This window comes from Phoenix dactylifera, chromosome 9 (assembly GCF_051530095.1).
Source record: "Phoenix dactylifera cultivar Ajwa chromosome 9, Ajwa_hap1_PhDact_Kaust_v1.1, whole genome shotgun sequence".
In the NCBI taxonomy this organism is placed as follows: domain Eukaryota; kingdom Viridiplantae; phylum Streptophyta; class Magnoliopsida; order Arecales; family Arecaceae; genus Phoenix; species Phoenix dactylifera.
In genome coordinates this window covers 32,629,614-32,638,304 of record NC_143198.1, presented here as the reverse complement: position 1 = coordinate 32,638,304, position 8,691 = coordinate 32,629,614, and the positions used below count along the sequence as shown (strand labels likewise).

The following is an 8,691-nucleotide window of genomic DNA, read 5'->3' as shown; positions in this document are numbered from 1 at the left end:
GCCTTCCTTCCTTCCTACCTCCTTGAGGTGGTGCAAGATGAATGAGGAGAAGGCAAGGTCTCAAGCTTTGGAATCTTTACCAGGACTAATCACAAATGCATGTGTTATATATTGGGTCCTACGCCTCATGATTTCGTTCCATTGTGTGACTAATAAGACGAAGGCAGACGGTGATTTCAGGACCATTTCATGCCAAACCCCTTTGTCCTAACTTTGCCTGCCAGACCAAGCCCATCCCAATGATATCATTTTATCCTCGAGTAAGGTCGAAACTGAATGAAACCTCTTCGATCTGTACATTTTGGTTGGCCATAAATCTCCACGTCCATTTGTCCGTGAGCGGTTGGCCATCCACAAGAAGAGAAACTAGTGGCATAACTCGCGAGACCCTGTGGACTTCTGACATCAAATTACTAGGGTCTAATTCCTAATTTGTATCTAATGCCAAAGTCTGATAACAGTTTCATGTGCCTAAGTTTAGAAGATAGGGTGGAGAAGGGCAAGCAGAGACAAGACAAATCTACTGGCCTATAGGAGAAGACGACAGCCAGCTGAGTCCAAGCCAAACCTGGCCATCACGGCAGCAAAAGACAGAAGGTAGAAAGAGCTGAGAAACCCGAGCTATGGGCTATATAAATCTTGTCTTGTGGGATAGAGATGGAGTTGCGCTTGGTCAAGCCCAGGTATATGCAATGACGAGAGCGTTTCCTTGGCCAACTCGCCCATCTAACTCTTGCCGGAGATTTGCCTTGTAGTTGGTTTAGGATTCGTTGTGCGGTTTAGAAATGGCCCTCTCACTCTCTCAGGGGTGGGTCATTTCTTCACGCAAGTAGCGTTATGTAAAGATCTGAATTTGGGCCTGTTACTGGGCCCAAAGAACTGAAGTCGGCAATGGATGCCGACTTCAGTTAGCTCTTCGTGGTCTCCCCACGAAGACCACGCCGGCCGAACGGCCAGCGGGATCTCCGCCCCACCCCCCTCTTCCCTCTTCCCTCTCCCTCTCCCTCTCTCTCTCCCTCTTTCTCTCCTCTGAGAGCCTCATCCGAGCCCCATCCCTTTCCCATCCCTTCCTCTTCGTTTTCCCTCTTTGTCAAAGGATCGCCGGAGCCGTAGGCGTCGCCGGAGCCGCCATCGCCGCCGGAGAACCCACTCGTCGACGGCCGGAGGTGAGAAAGACTACCCATTTACTGTTTTATGGATTTAAGAGGGGAAAGAATAAGGTTATGTTAATCAATTTCATGCCCTGTTTCGGAAAGACATTTTTTTTAGATCGGCCGGCCGACGGTGGCCGGCCGGGGTCAATCCGGCCGAAATGGGTTCGGCCGGAGGTGGGCGAACAGGGGGCCGGGCTTCCAGCCCCGGTTTCCCTCTCTTTCCTCCCTTTTCTTCCTCTCTCTCTCTCCTTCTTCTCTTTTTCTTCCCGTTCGGTGCCGCCTGTGAAGGTGGGGTAGCCGACGGCGGCTGGCTGAGCGCCGCCGTCGAGGGCCACAGTCGGCCGCCGAGGGCCGACCGGAACCACCAGCCACTTCCTTCTTCTTCTTCTTCTTCTTCTTCTTCTTCTTCTTCTTCTCTTTCTTCTTCTTCCGCCTGGGTGTTTCTCCTTGCATCGAATTCCGTGCCTAAATTGTGAACCGGACTTGGACCGGGTTCAAACTGTGAACCGGTTTCATCTATGCCGTAAATAGGGTTTGATCCGAGTTTGAGTGAATAGGTTTTGGTTAGGGTCTGAACCTGAGTCAGGAATTTGGGTTAGCCTGATGTGAGTATAATCTGGTTCGCCAAGATTTGATCTAATCTGGTCTGGTCAGACCTAGTTTGGGTTGGGCTAGGGACCTGTTTTTGGGCTGAGTTGGGTCTGATTGGATTTGTGGGCTGGTTTGGTTTAGGCCCGAGATCTGATTTGGACCTGTAATCTGGTTTGGTTCATTTGGGCCTAATCTGTGTTGGGCCACAATTGGTTTGGGTCTAAAGAATTCTGATTTTTGGGATCTAGTTTACTTATTCTTGGATCTATGAACTTAGGAGTTTAGGGGATTGGAATTAGTTTAAATTATGTTTCTTAATTAATTAAATAATTAATATTTATGTTTAATCAGGGGTTCGTGATATCTGTGGCAGGGATTTTTAAGCGAGCCCAGGTAGGTAACCTTACTCAAAGTATGATTTACATGTATTATGCATATGTATATGATTATTTCCAGCATATTGATATGTTTTATATTCTTGGCATCATTATTATTTAGAAGCATGTTTTTGACTGGAAATCGATCATCTGAAAATCTATTATGTAGATATTGGTTTTGAAAACTTATGTTTATATTAAGTTTGATTGTTGGAAATTGTGGATGTGATTTTGGAGACCGCGTGACTATTGTCTAGGATTCCCGCCAATGGGGTGGAAACGTTGGCCCTGTCGACTTGTATGAGGAGCTAGTTCCGGCACTATGGGGTGTTTTGGCTCTGCGGAGAATGCTCTGAGGAGCAGAGATTGGGGCACCCTGGGGTGCAGCACTGCGGTGCAGGGCTCCATTTGGAGCAGAGTGTTGACACTTCGGTGTGACCATGCCACTGGGTGATGTGGCCGTAGTCATGCGGTAGATATGTGGATTATGTTATGCGTGATATGATAGACTAAGATGGTATATATATATATATATATATTACTTGAGTATCGGATTGGTTTGCGGATCATCATATTTATTTGTGCACATGACCTGTAGTTATATTGCATATGCTTTAATACATGTTATCGTGACTTTATGCATGTTGTTACCTACTGAGCTGTTGTAGCTCATACCTGTTTTTTTACATAATTGCAGGAGATGATTGATAGGGGATTCGGGAGGAGAGGACTTATGACATTGGACATAGATAGATTTAGATTCATTTTGTCATAAGTAATTGATCTTGTAAATAAATGTTACCAACTTTATTTGAGACATTTGAAATTGAATTATTGATTTGATTATCATAAATGATAGATTTTTAGTATTGATATTGTGATCTGATGTTGTGACTTGAGTGTCTGATTATTCAGCCTTGCACGCCCGTGCGGTCCGCCGTGCGGGTGTGCGGCGTCTGGCGCGTCCCGGGCCTAGGTTCGGGTTCGGGGCGTGACAGATTTATTGGTATCAGAGCTTAAGGTTAAGGTATCCTAGGGTTTATGTTCAGGTGAGTATCAGTGGAGAATTATGATAGAAAAACTATCAGAGATTTGGTTTATAATCACTTGAGATTGTAACAAGAATGATATTATAATCTAAGGTTTAAGACCACTAGGGACTGTGGCCTTAGTGGCATTAAAGTTTGAGGTTTAAGCTTATTGGAAAATGTGACCAGTTGGAATCTGAGCATATGTTTAAGATCACTAGGGATCGTGACAGAAATATATCATAGCTTAAGGTTATGATCATTTGGGACATGATAATTAAATTCAGTGCTTAAGGTGTGAGATCACTGGGCATTGTGATAAAATGTATGCATCGGATTTGGTTTTCGATGAGTGTGGAAGGAAAGTATAAATTGTCTTTGATCATGATAAGAGAGGGTAGACCTAAGGCATGTATAGGAAGGTTAGCCTTGGCATATTAGTTATATCATGTTTAGATGTTGTGTAAGTGATCTGAAAGTTCAAACATGATTTGGGTGCAGATGTAATACTTTTGGTTTTGTTGGTAATTATTAGAGTGGAGTTTGTGCATGGATCTATTATAGCATTGGAGTGAGCTAAGAACGATTTTTCATAATATTAAAGCAAATTGTTCTTCGAGGTTAAATCTGTATATGAAATTATATTTGGTATTGACATGTTTGGATATTTTAAATAGATGTATTTCTATTGGTGGGTTAAATTTTTAGGGCTAGTAAGCAAATTGGTGGAGAATTCTAATTACTTGAATTTGTATATTCGGATTGGGCTCCTGAATTTTCTTATAATTGTTGGAGACTATTGGATGTGTTAATTTGAACTCAAGTCTCGGTTTATGATCTAACTAGAAATTTTTGTCATTGTAAAATACAAAATTGAGTAGAAATTTCGATTTTGAGATGCTTATGTGAGTTATTATGTGTAGCATTGATCATAGACATTAAGAATTTTGGTGAAAAAGAATTTGGAGGTTGATAGGGTTAATTCCTACTCATAGTGATATTGGCTCAATGACCTCTAATCCATTGAATTTGAAGAAAATCTTTTTCGAAAAAAAAGGATCAACGTAGATTGTCTAATCGAATTGCGGAGGAAATCCAAGGTTAATTTATTTTAAATTAAACCTAGATATTTTGGATTCTAAAATGGTTGTGAAGATCATGTAGTGACCTTAAACATGATTAATGGCTTGAGTGCTAGTTATGGTTAGTATACTCTACATAAATTGTGGACAGAGAGATCTGGAGGTTCTACTCAACTAAAGTTTTGAAATTTGGATTTTCTTACTCCTAGTGCAAAGCGGTATATCGGTCATAAATCATTTAAAGGCTTTAGAGTATTTAATGAATTAAATCAGAGTGTGCAGCGGAAGTGTGGTGGTTTGATTTATTTTGAAATTGGTTAAGGACATTAATATTTGATGTAAAAGGCATTATGATGAAATACTTGAGTTAGTTTCAGGAGAATGTTGTTGATTCGATGGATCTCTTATTTGTTGGAATGATGTAGGAGAAAGAAAAGAAAAAAAAAATGATTATAGAATATTAAGAGGATTTGATACTAAAGATTTCTCCTATTTCTATTAAGCCAATTATGATCTCTATGTAGAATCAAGAGAAATTAATTTCTTTGGGATATAATTATGGCATTTTAATCCAAGGTTGGGAGTTTGGAATTCTTTTGAAGGAGATCAAAAGAACTTACTACGTGTGGTAAATAGGAAGGATCAAGTTTTGAGGAGGCGCACGATTCCTTATGTAAAGGTGCAGTGGAGCAATCACAGTAAGAGAGAAGCTACTTGGGAGCTGGAGGAGGAGATGAGAGAGAAGTTTCCTGCTTTGTTCTCGGATTGAGGTATGTTTTAATTTCGAGGACGAAATTTTTTTTTAGTTGGTTAGAGTGTAAAGATCTGAATTTGGGCCTGTTACTGGGCCCAAAGAACTGAAGTCGGCAATGGATGCCGACTTCAGTTAGCTCTTCGTGGTCTCCCCACGAAGACCACGCCGGCCGAACGGCCAGCGGGATCTCCGCCCCACCCCCCTCTTCCCTCTTCCCTCTCCCTCTCCCTCTCTCTCTCCCTCTTTCTCTCCTCTGAGAGCCTCATCCGAGCCCCATCCCTTTCCCATCCCTTCCTCTTCGTTTTCCCTCTTTGTCAAAGGATCGCCGGAGCCGTAGGCGTCGCCGGAGCCGCCATCGCCGCCGGAGAACCCACTCGTCGACGGCCGGAGGTGAGAAAGACTACCCATTTACTGTTTTATGGATTTAAGAGGGGAAAGAATAAGGTTATGTTAATCAATTTCATGCCCTGTTTCGGAAAGACATTTTTTTTAGATCGGCCGGCCGACGGTGGCCGGCCGGGGTCAATCCGGCCGAAATGGGTTCGGCCGGAGGTGGGCGAACAGGGGGCCGGGCTTCCAGCCCCGGTTTCCCTCTCTTTCCTCCCTTTTCTTCCTCTCTCTCTCTCCTTCTTCTCTTTTTCTTCCCGTTCGGTGCCGCCTGTGAAGGTGGGGTAGCCGACGGCGGCTGGCCGAGCGCCGCCGTCGAGGGCCACAGTCGGCCGCCGAGGGCCGACCGGAACCACCAGCCACTTCCTTCTTCTTCTTCTTCTTCTTCTTCTTCTTCTTCTCTTTCTTCTTCTTCCGCCTGGGTGTTTCTCCTTGCATCGAATTCCGTGCCTAAATTGTGAACCGGACTTGGACCGGGTTCAAACTGTGAACCGGTTTCATCTATGCCGTAAATAGGGTTTGATCCGAGTTTGAGTGAATAGGTTTTGGTTAGGGTCTGAACCTGAGTCAGGAATTTGGGTTAGCCTGATGTGAGTATAATCTGGTTCGCCAAGATTTGATCTAATCTGGTCTGGTCAGACCTGGTTTGGGTTGGGCTAGGGACCTGTTTTTGGGCTGAGTTGGGTCTGATTGGATTTGTGGGCTGGTTTGGTTTAGGCCCGAGATCTGATTTGGACCTGTAATCTGGTTTGGTTCATTTGGGCCTAATCTGTGTTGGGCCACAATTGGTTTGGGTCTAAAGAATTCTGATTTTTGGGATCTAGTTTACTTATTCTTGGATCTATGAACTTAGGAGTTTAGGGGATTGGAATTAGTTTAAATTATGTTTCTTAATTAATTAAATAATTAATATTTATGTTTAATCAGGGGTTCGTGATATCTGTGGCAGGGATTTTTAAGCGAGCCCAGGTAGGTAACCTTACTCAAAGTATGATTTACATGTATTATGCATATGTGTATGATTATTTCCAGCATATTGATATGTTTTATATTCTTGGCATCATTATTATTTAGAAGCATGTTTTTGACTGGAAATCGATCATCTGAAAATCTATTATGTAGATATTGGTTTTGAAAACTTATGTTTATATTAAGTTTGATTGTTGGAAATTGTGGATGTGATTTTGGAGACCGCGTGACTATTGTCTAGGATTCCCGCCAATGGGGTGGAAACGTTGGCCCTGTCGACTTGTATGAGGAGCTAGTTCCGGCACTATGGGGTGTTTTGGCTCTGCGGAGCATGCTCTGAGGAGCAGAGATTGGGGCACCCTGGGGTGCAGCACTGCGGTGCAGGGCTCCATTTGAAGCAGAGTGTTGACACTTCGGTGTGACCATGCCACTGGGTGATGTGGCCGTAGTCATGCGGTAGATATGTGGATTATGTTATGCGTGATATGATAGACTAAGATGGTATATATATATATATTACTTGAGTATCGGATTGGTTTGCGGATCATCATATTTATTTGTGCACATGACCTGTAGTTATATTGCATATGCTTTAATACATGTTATCGTGACTTTATGCATGTTGTTACCTACTGAGCTGTTGTAGCTCATACCTGTTTTTTTACATAATTGCAGGAGATGATTGATAGGGGATTCGGGAGGAGAGGACTTATGACATTGGACATAGATAGATTTAGATTCATTTTGTCATAAGTAATTGATCTTGTAAATAAATGTTACCAACTTTATTTGAGACATTTGAAATTGAATTATTGATTTGATTATCATAAATGATAGATTTTTAGTATTGATATTGTGATCTGATGTTGTGACTTGAGTGTCTGATTATTCAGCCTTGCACGCCCGTGCGGTCCGCCGTGCGGGTGTGCGGCGTCTGGCGCGTCCCGGGCCTAGGTTCGGGTTCGGGGCGTGACACGTTATTTCCGTAGGTCGTTGTTTCCAATGGATTTCATCCAGGGTGACATGCTTGGAACTTGGAAGAGAAACGCACTGCCCCTTTTCCTCTAAGATATTCACATACATCTCCCTTAAAAAATGTCTTCAGACTTCTTTTACCAAATCACTGTTTTGATCCCAGTCAATGTACTGCTCCAGCTTTGATCCATCTGCACCGCTTTGTCATATGGCCAAAAGGCTAAATGTGAACGCCTTCCTACTGTTATGAGCCACCCACTCCACCATCTTGTGATGATGTCCAATTGACATTGCTGTGGACATGTTGTTTGTCTACTTTCACATTTTTCTTCTCGTTTTATTTCCTTGGTCTTTGCAAAATGTGTGTCTGTGCGTGTGTTGATGATCCATAGGAAGTTGAATACAGTAACAGTAAAAGATTCTTGAGTTATTCCCAATTTTTCTGTTGGGTAAGTAATTATCTGTACTGTTCTCTAGATGTGAATTAATCCACAAACTTCCAATTATTCTTAGTTATCCATGGATTGCAATTTATTCATGAATTATCCCTCGGGTAATTATATAATATGGATACTGTTGATGTGTTGCAAACTAATGTTATTGTATTTCTAACAACATATCAAATAGCAGAAAAGAATACTTGCGCATGCAATCATATAATGGAAATGAGCATTAATGCGTCAAAAGGATTAGAGTAAAATATCTAAATTAGTTGTCCTGGGATATCTCGAATTCATCTTCAGCAACCTTCTTGCTGTGTACTCACCCAACCCACAATTTCTATGAATTTCGGTAGCTGAGAGCAGTGATTGTGATGACCTGTGCATGCGTGTGCTTAGTTCCACACCAATTATGTACTAGACAGATTTTAGGCACTTATATAAGATCAAAAAATCTAAATAATACTTTCAACTAGTTTTTTTTAGATAAGATTCCGGCAACCATTCTCACATACAGATTTATAACCTTTTGGCTCTTGCCACACCGAAGAAAAACCTGTGAAGTGCATCATCCAAATAGTGGTGCTCGGAGTACATTCCAATCAAAGGGCCAAACATGGGTAAATTATCATTGCTATCACAATATCCAAACTTAATAACTAAAGCATGCTGCTTCCCTTCATCCAATCCTTTTGTCATCAAAAGTGAAGTCATGGCAACCTCACTCAAACTCTATTCCCATTTCCAAAGCCTCAAGAAACAAACCCACGGCCTTATCTTCATGCCCATTCCTGAGGTACCAACGAATGACCAAGTTAAAAGCCATATATACAAAATTTTGAATAGATTTAACCAGTGTCAGAGACAAGAATTATTCTACTATAAATCCTGATGGTAGGGCTGTCATCATATTTCTCAAAAAATATCTATATGA

At 42.0% G+C, this 8,691-nt stretch overlaps 1 long non-coding RNA gene across 1 annotated transcript; it reads left to right on the top strand.

Annotated features, from left to right (window-relative positions):
- The first annotated feature begins 4,154 nt into the window (after positions 1-4,154).
- Positions 4,155-6,697, top strand: LOC148699538 (uncharacterized). Its single transcript, XR_016396573.1, has 2 exons — positions 4,155-5,376; positions 6,301-6,697. It is a non-coding gene; the product is annotated as an uncharacterized LOC148699538 (long non-coding RNA).
- The last annotated feature ends 1,994 nt before the right edge of the window (positions 6,698-8,691 follow it).